This window comes from Neovison vison, chromosome 6 (assembly GCF_020171115.1).
Source record: "Neovison vison isolate M4711 chromosome 6, ASM_NN_V1, whole genome shotgun sequence".
NCBI lineage: Eukaryota > Metazoa > Chordata > Mammalia > Carnivora > Mustelidae > Neogale > Neogale vison.
This window is the reverse complement of record NC_058096.1, coordinates 107,072,919-107,082,219: the sequence shown is the minus strand read 5'-3', so window position 1 is coordinate 107,082,219 and position 9,301 is coordinate 107,072,919. Positions and strand designations below refer to the sequence as shown.

The 9,301-nt window shown below is 40.8% G+C and overlaps 1 long non-coding RNA gene across 1 annotated transcript; it reads left to right on the top strand.

Moving 5' to 3' along the window:
* The first annotated feature begins 85 nt into the window (after positions 1–85).
* On the top strand, positions 86–5,672 carry LOC122910498. Its single transcript, XR_006385229.1, has 3 exons — positions 86–155; positions 4,694–4,721; positions 5,633–5,672. It is a non-coding gene; the product is annotated as an uncharacterized LOC122910498 (long non-coding RNA).
* Positions 5,673–9,301: the final 3,629 nt, after the last annotated feature.

Below are 9,301 nucleotides of genomic sequence, written 5' to 3'. Positions count from 1 at the left end.
GAGACGCGGAGAACGCAATGCGCAGGCGTGTGGCCCGGGAGTGTCCCCGCGCGGAAGTGTGAGCTGGGAGGAGCCAGCCGTGCGCCTCCAGCCCGCCCCGCGGGTTGAGGCGCGCGGTGGTGTGGAGTCCTTTGGACCACACACTCGATCTGCAGGTACAGTAGGCCTTCATTTGTACGCGAACAAGCTGCGATTCTTGAGGGATGGTAGGTCTTGGGGTCTCTGCGAAGGGGCCAGATCCATTCGGAATATGTAGTCTTCCTCGCCCGGAGCATGTTAACAACTGTAGTCCTCCATCTACATTCCAGTCACGTAAATGTGACCCGGCATCTCGGGGAGCTCGGACCCCACCCAGATATTCCCTTACCCCAGGCAACTCACAGTCCACCTAAATACGGAACGTAGTATAGTATAGTAGGGAGAGTAGCAATTCTGTTGAGCGCTGATGGTGGCCAGGGGACCATACAAGCCTTAAGTCGTTTAGTTGTTCACTCATTTCTGGAGAACGTCCTTATTCATTCGTTCGTCTTATACATTCGTTTGTTTCTTGAACTCTCAGAGAGGGATGAGCTTCCCCCAGCTACTTAGTGGAAGAACTGGTACTGGACCCTGATCTGGCCCACTTCATAGTGCCACAGTCTTTCTGCCAAGTTATGTAAGGATGAAAGTTACTATATTATGATTTCTTCATTTCTTCGTTCATTCGGCCTATCGGCATTTATTGAAACCCTGCTATGTCTTAGAGTGGAGTTGGGGTGGATCCAGGAACACCATAAAGTTGAGTGGGACTGGAGGTAAGCCTTGAAGGCGGAAGGAACTTCAAGCACAGAGACTCAAAGCTCTAGGCTCAGGAGATGGGGGAGCATTGGGGGAAAAGGTGGTGGCTGCAGGGAGAAAACCAGGCCTGCTGCGGAGCCAGACCTGTGGAAACAAGGTAACACAGCTCGGCTCATTTGTAGGTCAGGAGCTTTCCAGCAAGGCATTGCTCCCAGAACTGTCCAAATTCCACAATCACTTGTCCAGCAAATACCTGCACACCCATGCTCTCCTTGCGCTTTGGGATTTGACATTCGGAAGGCTTAGATTTGTTGTTTCCACGTAGGACCAGGGAGGTCTTTCGTTTCTTCCTCATCCTAGTGAATGAGACTGCTGGGCAAAAACTATTTTTTAAGGATTTTGGAAAATTTAGCCTGGAGAAGGAAAAGTAGGAGTCAACTCAGTCAAAGTTTTTGATTTAATATTTGTACATTAACAAGAATGCTGTTCTACTGTCCTACAAATCCATAGGCAGAACGAAAAAAATAGGATGACAAAACTGGACTAGTGATATGCAGGTGCTGGCACACAGATGGAGGTAGGGTGATGGTGGTAGTGGAGATGGTGAAGCAGATGGAAAGTAGGTCCAATTCTAGATATTTTTAAAGGCCTCTTGTGACCCAGGAAAGTGGTGAATGATAAATCCCGGGCTTCTAATTCTGTAGACAGGTAACTGGATGGATGAGGTTTTTAATGGATGGGTCTCAGAGAGAACATTTGTTTCAAAACTTACTAGACTCAACAACAACAAAAATTGAAACAAAAAATGAGTCAAGTTCTTGAATAAGCATTTCTCAAAAAAAAAAAAAAGATATACAAATGGTCAGTAAAGTACATGCAAAGATGCTCAACATCACTAAACATTAGGGAATTACAAATCAAAAGTACAATGAGATGTCCCCTCACATCCATCAGGATGGCCACTGTCAAAAAAACAAACCAAAACAAAACTGAAAATAACAAGTGTTAGTGAGGATGTGGAGAAATTGGAGTCCTTGTGCACTGTTGGTGAGAATGAAAAACAGTATAGCCACTGTGGAAAATAGGACAGTGGTTCTTCAAAAGATAAAATATAGAATTACCATAAGCTTCAGCAATTCTATTTCTGGATATATACTGTGAAAATGGGGTCTCAGATATTTAAACACCCAGGTTCATAGCATCATTATTCACAATAGCTAAAACATGGAGAGCAAACCAAGTGTCCATTGACGAATAAGTGGATAAGCAAAATGTGAGATATACATATGACAGACTATTATTCAGTCTTTAAAAGGAAGGAAATTCTGACATAATCTATAGCACGGATGAACCTTGAGGATATTACGCTAAGTGAAATAAGCCAATAACAAAAAGACAAATACTGTATGATTCCATTTATATGAATACCTAGAAGAGTCAATAGATAGTAGAATTGTGATTGCTAGGGGCTGGCTGGGACAAGGAAATGGGGCGTTACTGTGTTTAAAAATTTTTCTTTCATTTTCTTTTCCAAAGATTTTATTTATTTGAAAAAGCGTGTGTGTTGATAAATGTTCAGATTTTTGGGTGGGGTGGGGGGAGGCTGCAGGTTTGCTATTACAGGTAATGCTGCAACAAGCATCCTCCTATTGATATTTTTGTAAATTTGCATTCATTTGTTTAAAAGATTTTATTTATTTATTTGACAGACAGAGATCACAAGTAGGCAGAGAAGCAGGCAGAAAGAGGAGGAAGCAGGCTCCCTGCTGAGCAGAGAGCCCGATGTGGGGCTCCATCCCAGGACCCTGGGATCATGACCTGAGCTGAAGGCAGAGGCTTTAACCCACTGAGCCCCCAGGCGCCCCTGCATTCATTTTTTAGAACTCGTTCTTAAAGGAGAGTGACTGGTTCAAATTGGATACAATTCCCATGGCAAATGATAAGCTGTTGAACTCACTGGGAAGCCTGCTGATGCGTAAATGCTTAATTATTACATAATTGCTATCCATGGAAAATGTGTTTTTGTCCTTACAACAGCAATGTATGGGAGTACGTTTCCCTACAACCTCACCAACACAGTATGTTGTCAACAATCCATAGACGAAACAAAGTGTAGGTTTTTTTTTCTTTAATTTTTTTTTTTAACAAAGTGTAGTTTTAATTTTCATTTCTCTTATTTTGAGATATGTTGAACATCTTTTCACATGTTAAAAGACCATTTGTATTTCTTTGGTCAACTATCAGTTCTGCTTCTTTTTGTAAATTAATATATCAGCATTAAGGTGTGGGTCTTAAATATCAATCAGTTTTGGGGCACCTGGGTGTCTCAGTGGGTTAAGCCTCTGCCTTTGGCTCAGGTCATGATCTCAGGGTCCTGGGATGGAGCCCTGCATCGAGCTCTCTGCTCAGCAGGAAGCCTGCTTTTCCCCCTCTCTCTGCCTGCCTCTCTGCCTACTTGTGATCTCTCTGTCAAATAAATAAATAAAATCTTTAAAAAAATCAATCAGTTTAGAATGTAAGCTCTGTGAAAATCAGGGCTTTCCATCTGTTTTATTCACTCTGTATCCCAGGTGTCTGGATGAACACTCGGCACATGGCACATGCTCAATAAATATTTGCCAAATGAATGACTGGTTGTTGCTAGTCAGTAATTGAGAGTCTGATGAGACAACTTTAAGCAAATACGTAAAAGTAATTTCAGGCTCTCCCAAGCTGAGGCTTTTTTGTTTTGTTTTATTTTGTTTTTTTAAAGATTTTATTTATTTATTTGACAGACAGAGATCACAAGTAGGCAGAGAGGCAGGCAGAGAGAGAGAAGGAGGAAGCAGGCTCCCTGCCAAGCAGAGAGCCCGATGCGGGGCTCGATCCCAGGACCCCAGGATCACGACCTGAGCCGAAGGCAGAGGCTTTAACCCACTGAGCCACCCAGGTGCCCCTGTTTTGTTTTTTAATTGTGGTAAAATACATCCAACATAAAATTTCCCTTCTTAACCATTTTTAAGTGCACAGTTCAGTAGTGCTAAGGACATTCACATTGTTGTGCTACTGTCACCGCCACCCATCCATGGAACTCTTTTCATGTTGCAGAACTACAGCCCTGTACTCATTAAACAAGAACTCCTCATTCCCTTCTCCCCTTAGCTCTGGCCACCAGCCTTCTGGTCTATTAAAGTCTATTGTGTCTATTTGAGCATTTAAATTTTTTTTTCTTAAGTTGTAGTAATTCTTTATATATTCTGGATATCAGTCTCTTTTTTTTTTTTTTAAAGATTTTATTTATTTATTTGAGAGAGAGAGTGTGAGAGAGAGCATGAGCGAGGAGAAGGTCAGAGAGCGAAGCAGACTCCCCATGGAGCTGGGAGCCTGATGTGGGACTCGATCCGGGGACTCCAGGATCACGCCCTGAGCCGAAGGCAGTCGTCCAACCAACTGCGCCACCCAGGCGTCCCTGGATATCAGTCTTTTATCAGAGATATTATTTGCAAATATTTTCTCCAATTTCATGGGTTACCTTTTCACCCTGTTGATGATATCCTTTGATGCACAGAAGTTTTCACTTTGGTGAAGTCCAACTTATCTATTTTTCTTTTGTGACCTATACTTTTTGGTGTCATATCCAAGAAATCACTGTCAAATCCAATGTTGTGAGGTTTTTCTCCTATGTTTTCTTTTAACTTTTATTTATTTATTTATTTATCAGAGAGAGAGAGAGAGAGAGTGAGCACAGGCAGACAGAGTGGCAGGCAGAGTCAGAGGGAGAAGCAGGCTCCCTGCGGAGCAAGGAGCCCGATGTGGGACTGGATCCTACGATGCTGGGATCATGACCTGAGCCAAAGGCAGCTGCCCAACCAACTGAGCCACCCAGGCGTCCCTTCTTTTAGCTTTTAAATGTCATTTTTTTTTTCTTTCTCTTCAGGTCCTACTACAGAGATGTCAGAATAATGGTAAAGTATGTCCCCTGCAGGGTACCCTTGATACATACACAGAGCTGGCCGTTTCTAGGCATTGCTAAAGAGTCAGGGCTTTAGTGATCACATGCATCAAGCTGGTGGAGCCTTTTGTGCTTCTCAGCTGGGCTTACTTGTGGCTTAGTAATCAGAGCCGATTGTTCACTGCCACAAGTGTTGTTTATTTTTCTAGTTACTTTTTGATCTGGAGTCGTTCTGAAAGTTTAATGTTCTAAATATGTTATAGGATAGCTGAAGTTTTTACTGTTCATATCCTAGCTTGCTAGAAAATGACAGAGTAGCTAAAGGTCTGAGTTCTCTTACATCACATCTTTTTTTTTTTTAAGATTTTATTTATTTATTTGACAGAGATCACAAGTAGAGAGACAGGCAGAGAGAGAGAGAGAGAGGAGGAAGCAGGCTCCCCGCTGAGCAGAAAGCCTGATGTGGGGCTCCCCATGCTTTCTCTCTCTCTCTCTGTGTCAAATAAATAAATAAATAAAATCTGAAAATTAAAAAAAAAATGGAAGCCACAAAATAACATAACAGTTTTTAAAAGATTTTATTTATTTATTTGACAGACAGAGATCACAAGTAGGCAGAGAGGCAGGCAGAGAGAGAGAGAGAGGGAAGAAGGCTCCCCACTGAGTGGAGAGCCCGATGCGGGGCTCGATCCTAGGACCCTGGGATTATGACTGGAGGTGAAGGCAGAGGCGTAACCCACTGAGCCACCCAGGTGCCTCAATAAATAAAACTTAAAAAAAAAAGAAAAAGGAAAAGGAAAACATGCTTTATGTCAAACTTTAATGTACACATGAATTTTCTGGGGATCTTGTCAAAATGTAGACTCTGACCTAGGAGATTTGGTGGGGGCGCTGAGTTTTTACTTTGTTTTTTTTTTTAAGTAGGCTCCTTGCCCAGTGTGGGCCTCGGACTCAGGACCCTGAGATTGAGAGTCACATGGTCTACCAACTGAGCCAGCCAGGTACCCCTGAGCTTATGCATTTCTTTTATTTTTCTTTCTTTCTTTGAGCTTATACATTTATTTTTGTTCCTTCCTTCCTTTCTTTTTTTTTTAAGGTTTTATTTATTCATTTGAGACAGAGAGAGAGAGAGAAAGCACGAGCTTGGGGTGGGGGGCAGAGGAAGAGGGGCAGAGGGAGAAGGACAAGCTGGCTTCCTGCTGAGCAGGGAACCCTATGAAGGGCTTGATCCCAGGCCCAAAGATAATGACCTGAGTTGAAGGCAAATGCTTAACCATCTGAACCACCCAGGTGCCCCTAAGCGTACACGTTTCTTTTCTTTTCTTTTTTAAGATTTTATTTATTTATTTGACAGACAGAGATCACAAGCAGGCAGAGAGGCAGGCAGAGAGAGAGGGGAGGAAGCAGGCTCCCTGCAGAGCAGAGAGCCCGATGCGGAGCTCGATGTGGAGCTCAATCCCAGGACCCTGGGATCATGACCTGAGCCGAAGGCAGAGGCTTTAACCCACTGAGCCACCCAGGCGCCCCAGCTTACACGTTTCTAATAGGCTTTTACATGTTGCTGATGTTGCTCTGAGGACCATAATTTTCATGGAAAACGTCTGTATAACACCAATTCCTTGATATCTGTTGAGATTTGATTTATGTATGGTTAATACTCACAAATATTCCACAGGCATTTGGAAATAATGTGTATTATTCCCTTATTGAAATGTGTTCCTTATATATCTATTAAATTAATATGGTTAATTAAGATATTCAAGTCTTCTGTATCCTTATTCATTTATCTTTTTGATCTATTGAATACTGAGAAGTATTTTTAAATCTTTTACTAAGATGGTGGATTTGTTAATTATTTCTTACAGTTTTGTCAATTTTTACTTCATATGCTTTGAAGCTTTATTTTTTAGGTGTATAGAATTTGAAATATTTTATCTTTCTGGTGAATTAAAGTTTTATCAGTTCAATGTCTAGTAAAATTTGCCAACAGATTTTTTTTTTTTTTTTAAAGATTTTATTTTTTTTATTTGAGAGAGAGACAGTGAGAAAGAGCATGAGCGAGGAGAAGGTCAGAGAGTGAAGCAGACTCCCCATGGACCTGGGAGCCTGATGTGGGACTCGATCCTGGGACTCCAGGATCACGCCCTGAGTCGAAGGCAGTCTTCCAACCAACTGCGCCACCCAGGCGTCCCAACAGATTTTTTTTTTAAAGTCATTAGAGAGAGGGGCGCCTGGGTGGTTCAGTGGGTTAAGGCCTCTGCCTTCAACTCAGGTCATGATACCAGGGCCCTGGGATGGAGCCCTACATTGGGCTCTCTGCTCAGCAGGGAGCTTGCTTCCCTTCCTCTCTCTCTGCCTGCCTCTCTGCCTACTTGTGATCTCTTGTCTGTCAAATAAATAAATAAAATCTTAAAACAATTATAAAGTCATTAGAGAGAGAGCACAAGGAGGGAGAGGCCAACGGAGAAAAAAGGAGGCTCCTAGCAGAGCCCATTGTGGGAGTCAATCCCAGGACTCTGAGATCATGACCTGAGCTGAAACCAAGAGATGGCCTCTTAACCACCTGAGCCACCCAGGCATCTCCATCTTGGTCCCTTTGTACAAAATAAATTAATCATAAATGTTAGGGTTTGTTTATGAACTCTCAATTCCATTTCATTGATCTATATGTCTATTCTTATGTCAGCAACACACTATCTTGACTATTTTAGTTTGTAATAAGTTTTGAAATCAGTTAGTGTACGACTACCAACTGTGTTTTCTTCCATGATTATTTTGGCTATTCTGAGTTTCTTGCATTTCCATATGAATTTTAGAATCAGCTTGTCAATTTCTACAAAAAAGACAGCTAGGATTTTGATAAGGATTGTGTTGAATATATAGGTTAATTTGGGAAATGTTGCCATCTTCACAATATGAAGTTTTCCAAATCTAGAACATGATAGATATTTCCATTTATTTAGATCTTCTTTAATTTTTTCAGCAGTGTTTTGTAGTTTTCAATATATAAGTCTTATACTTCTTTTGTTAGGTTTATTCCTAAATGTCTTATTTTTTATGATTCCTAATTTTATTTTCAGGTTATTTATTGCTAATGTATGTAAATATAATGCTTTTTGCATATTGATTTTATATCCTGTAACCTTGCCGAACTCATTTTCAGTTAAACTTCTTTTTTTTAAAAGATTTTATTTATTTATTTGACAGATCAGAAAAATAATATAATAAACATGTGTTTCTATTACTCAACTTTGTGGAATAAATATTTTGATAAGTTTACTTTGGCTTTTTTTTCAATAAGTAAGAATTACAGATAGAATTGAAGCACTCTGCATCCATTTCTTCATAAATTTTGATCACTCTCCTTTCCATTTCCATGAGTAATTACTGGTGACCAGAGAAATCCTCTCCTTTCTTCAGTAGGAATGAGATTCAGAGATGAAAGATCAATAACTTAGCACCTCTGAGCTAGAATTTCCCTAGTGTGAAATAAGGAGATTAGTAGGTATCAAATGAAATAAGGCTTATCAGTGGATTTTGAAACTGTAATGTTGTCATAGGCATTATGTATTAATATCTAGCATGGCTTCAGCTGTCTTCCAGACTGCATTCACCAGACTTTTTTGCAAGGAGACCTTGAACAAGCCTTTGGGTTTTTTGAACCCAAGAGGCTTAGTGGTCTTCCACTCCTTGGCAGGTGCCAGGCACCACCTTCCCTTGTCTTTGGGATGACCTTTCCAAACTCTTTTTTCCAAGTCTGGCAATCTTCTTTGAAAACTGTTTTCTAGGATTGTCTAGTTCTGGATGGGCTTGTTTGGTCTCAGGACACTTTCAACAGCAGCTGTAGTTTGTGGAACCACAGCCACAACAGAGAACTCTATGCACATTAAGCAAAGACTCATACTAGATCAGTGCTTCGCAACTCTCACTTTGCATATAAAACACCTGGGGATCCTCTTGAACTGTAGATTCTGATTCATTTGCTTGGGTGACTAACTCATCCTGATTTGCTCAGGATTTTGTTAGTTTTTGCATTGAAAATTCCACGTCCTGAGAATTACTCGGTCTAGGGCATGCTGGGATGGTTGATTGTGCTGGGTGGGACCCAAACCTGTGTGCATTTCTTGGCTTCCAGATGGTGTGATCAACCAGTGCTGCCCATCTGGGAACTACACTTTGAGAGCAAGATTAGGTGATCATTACTATTATTTTTCTCCTCTTTCCTTCTCTTCAACCATGCTTTTCAAACTGGAAACTTACTTCATTTACTTTCATCTTCCCCTCTTTTTTTCTAATTAATGCACTTAAGATACAAACTTTTTAATGTATTTCTTATATATTCTTATTATACTTTGGCTATATTCATAGGTTTTCATATGCAGAGCTCTTCATTTCTCATTAGTTCAAAATTTCTGTTTATTTATTTTATTTTATATTTATTTATTTATTTTTAAAGATTTTATTTATTTATTTGATAGAGAGAGAACACAAGTAGGCAGAGAGGCAGGCAGAGAGAGAGGAGAAAGCAGGCCCCCTGCTGAGTAGAGAGCCTGATGTGGGGCTCGATCTCAGGACCCTGGGATCATGACCTGA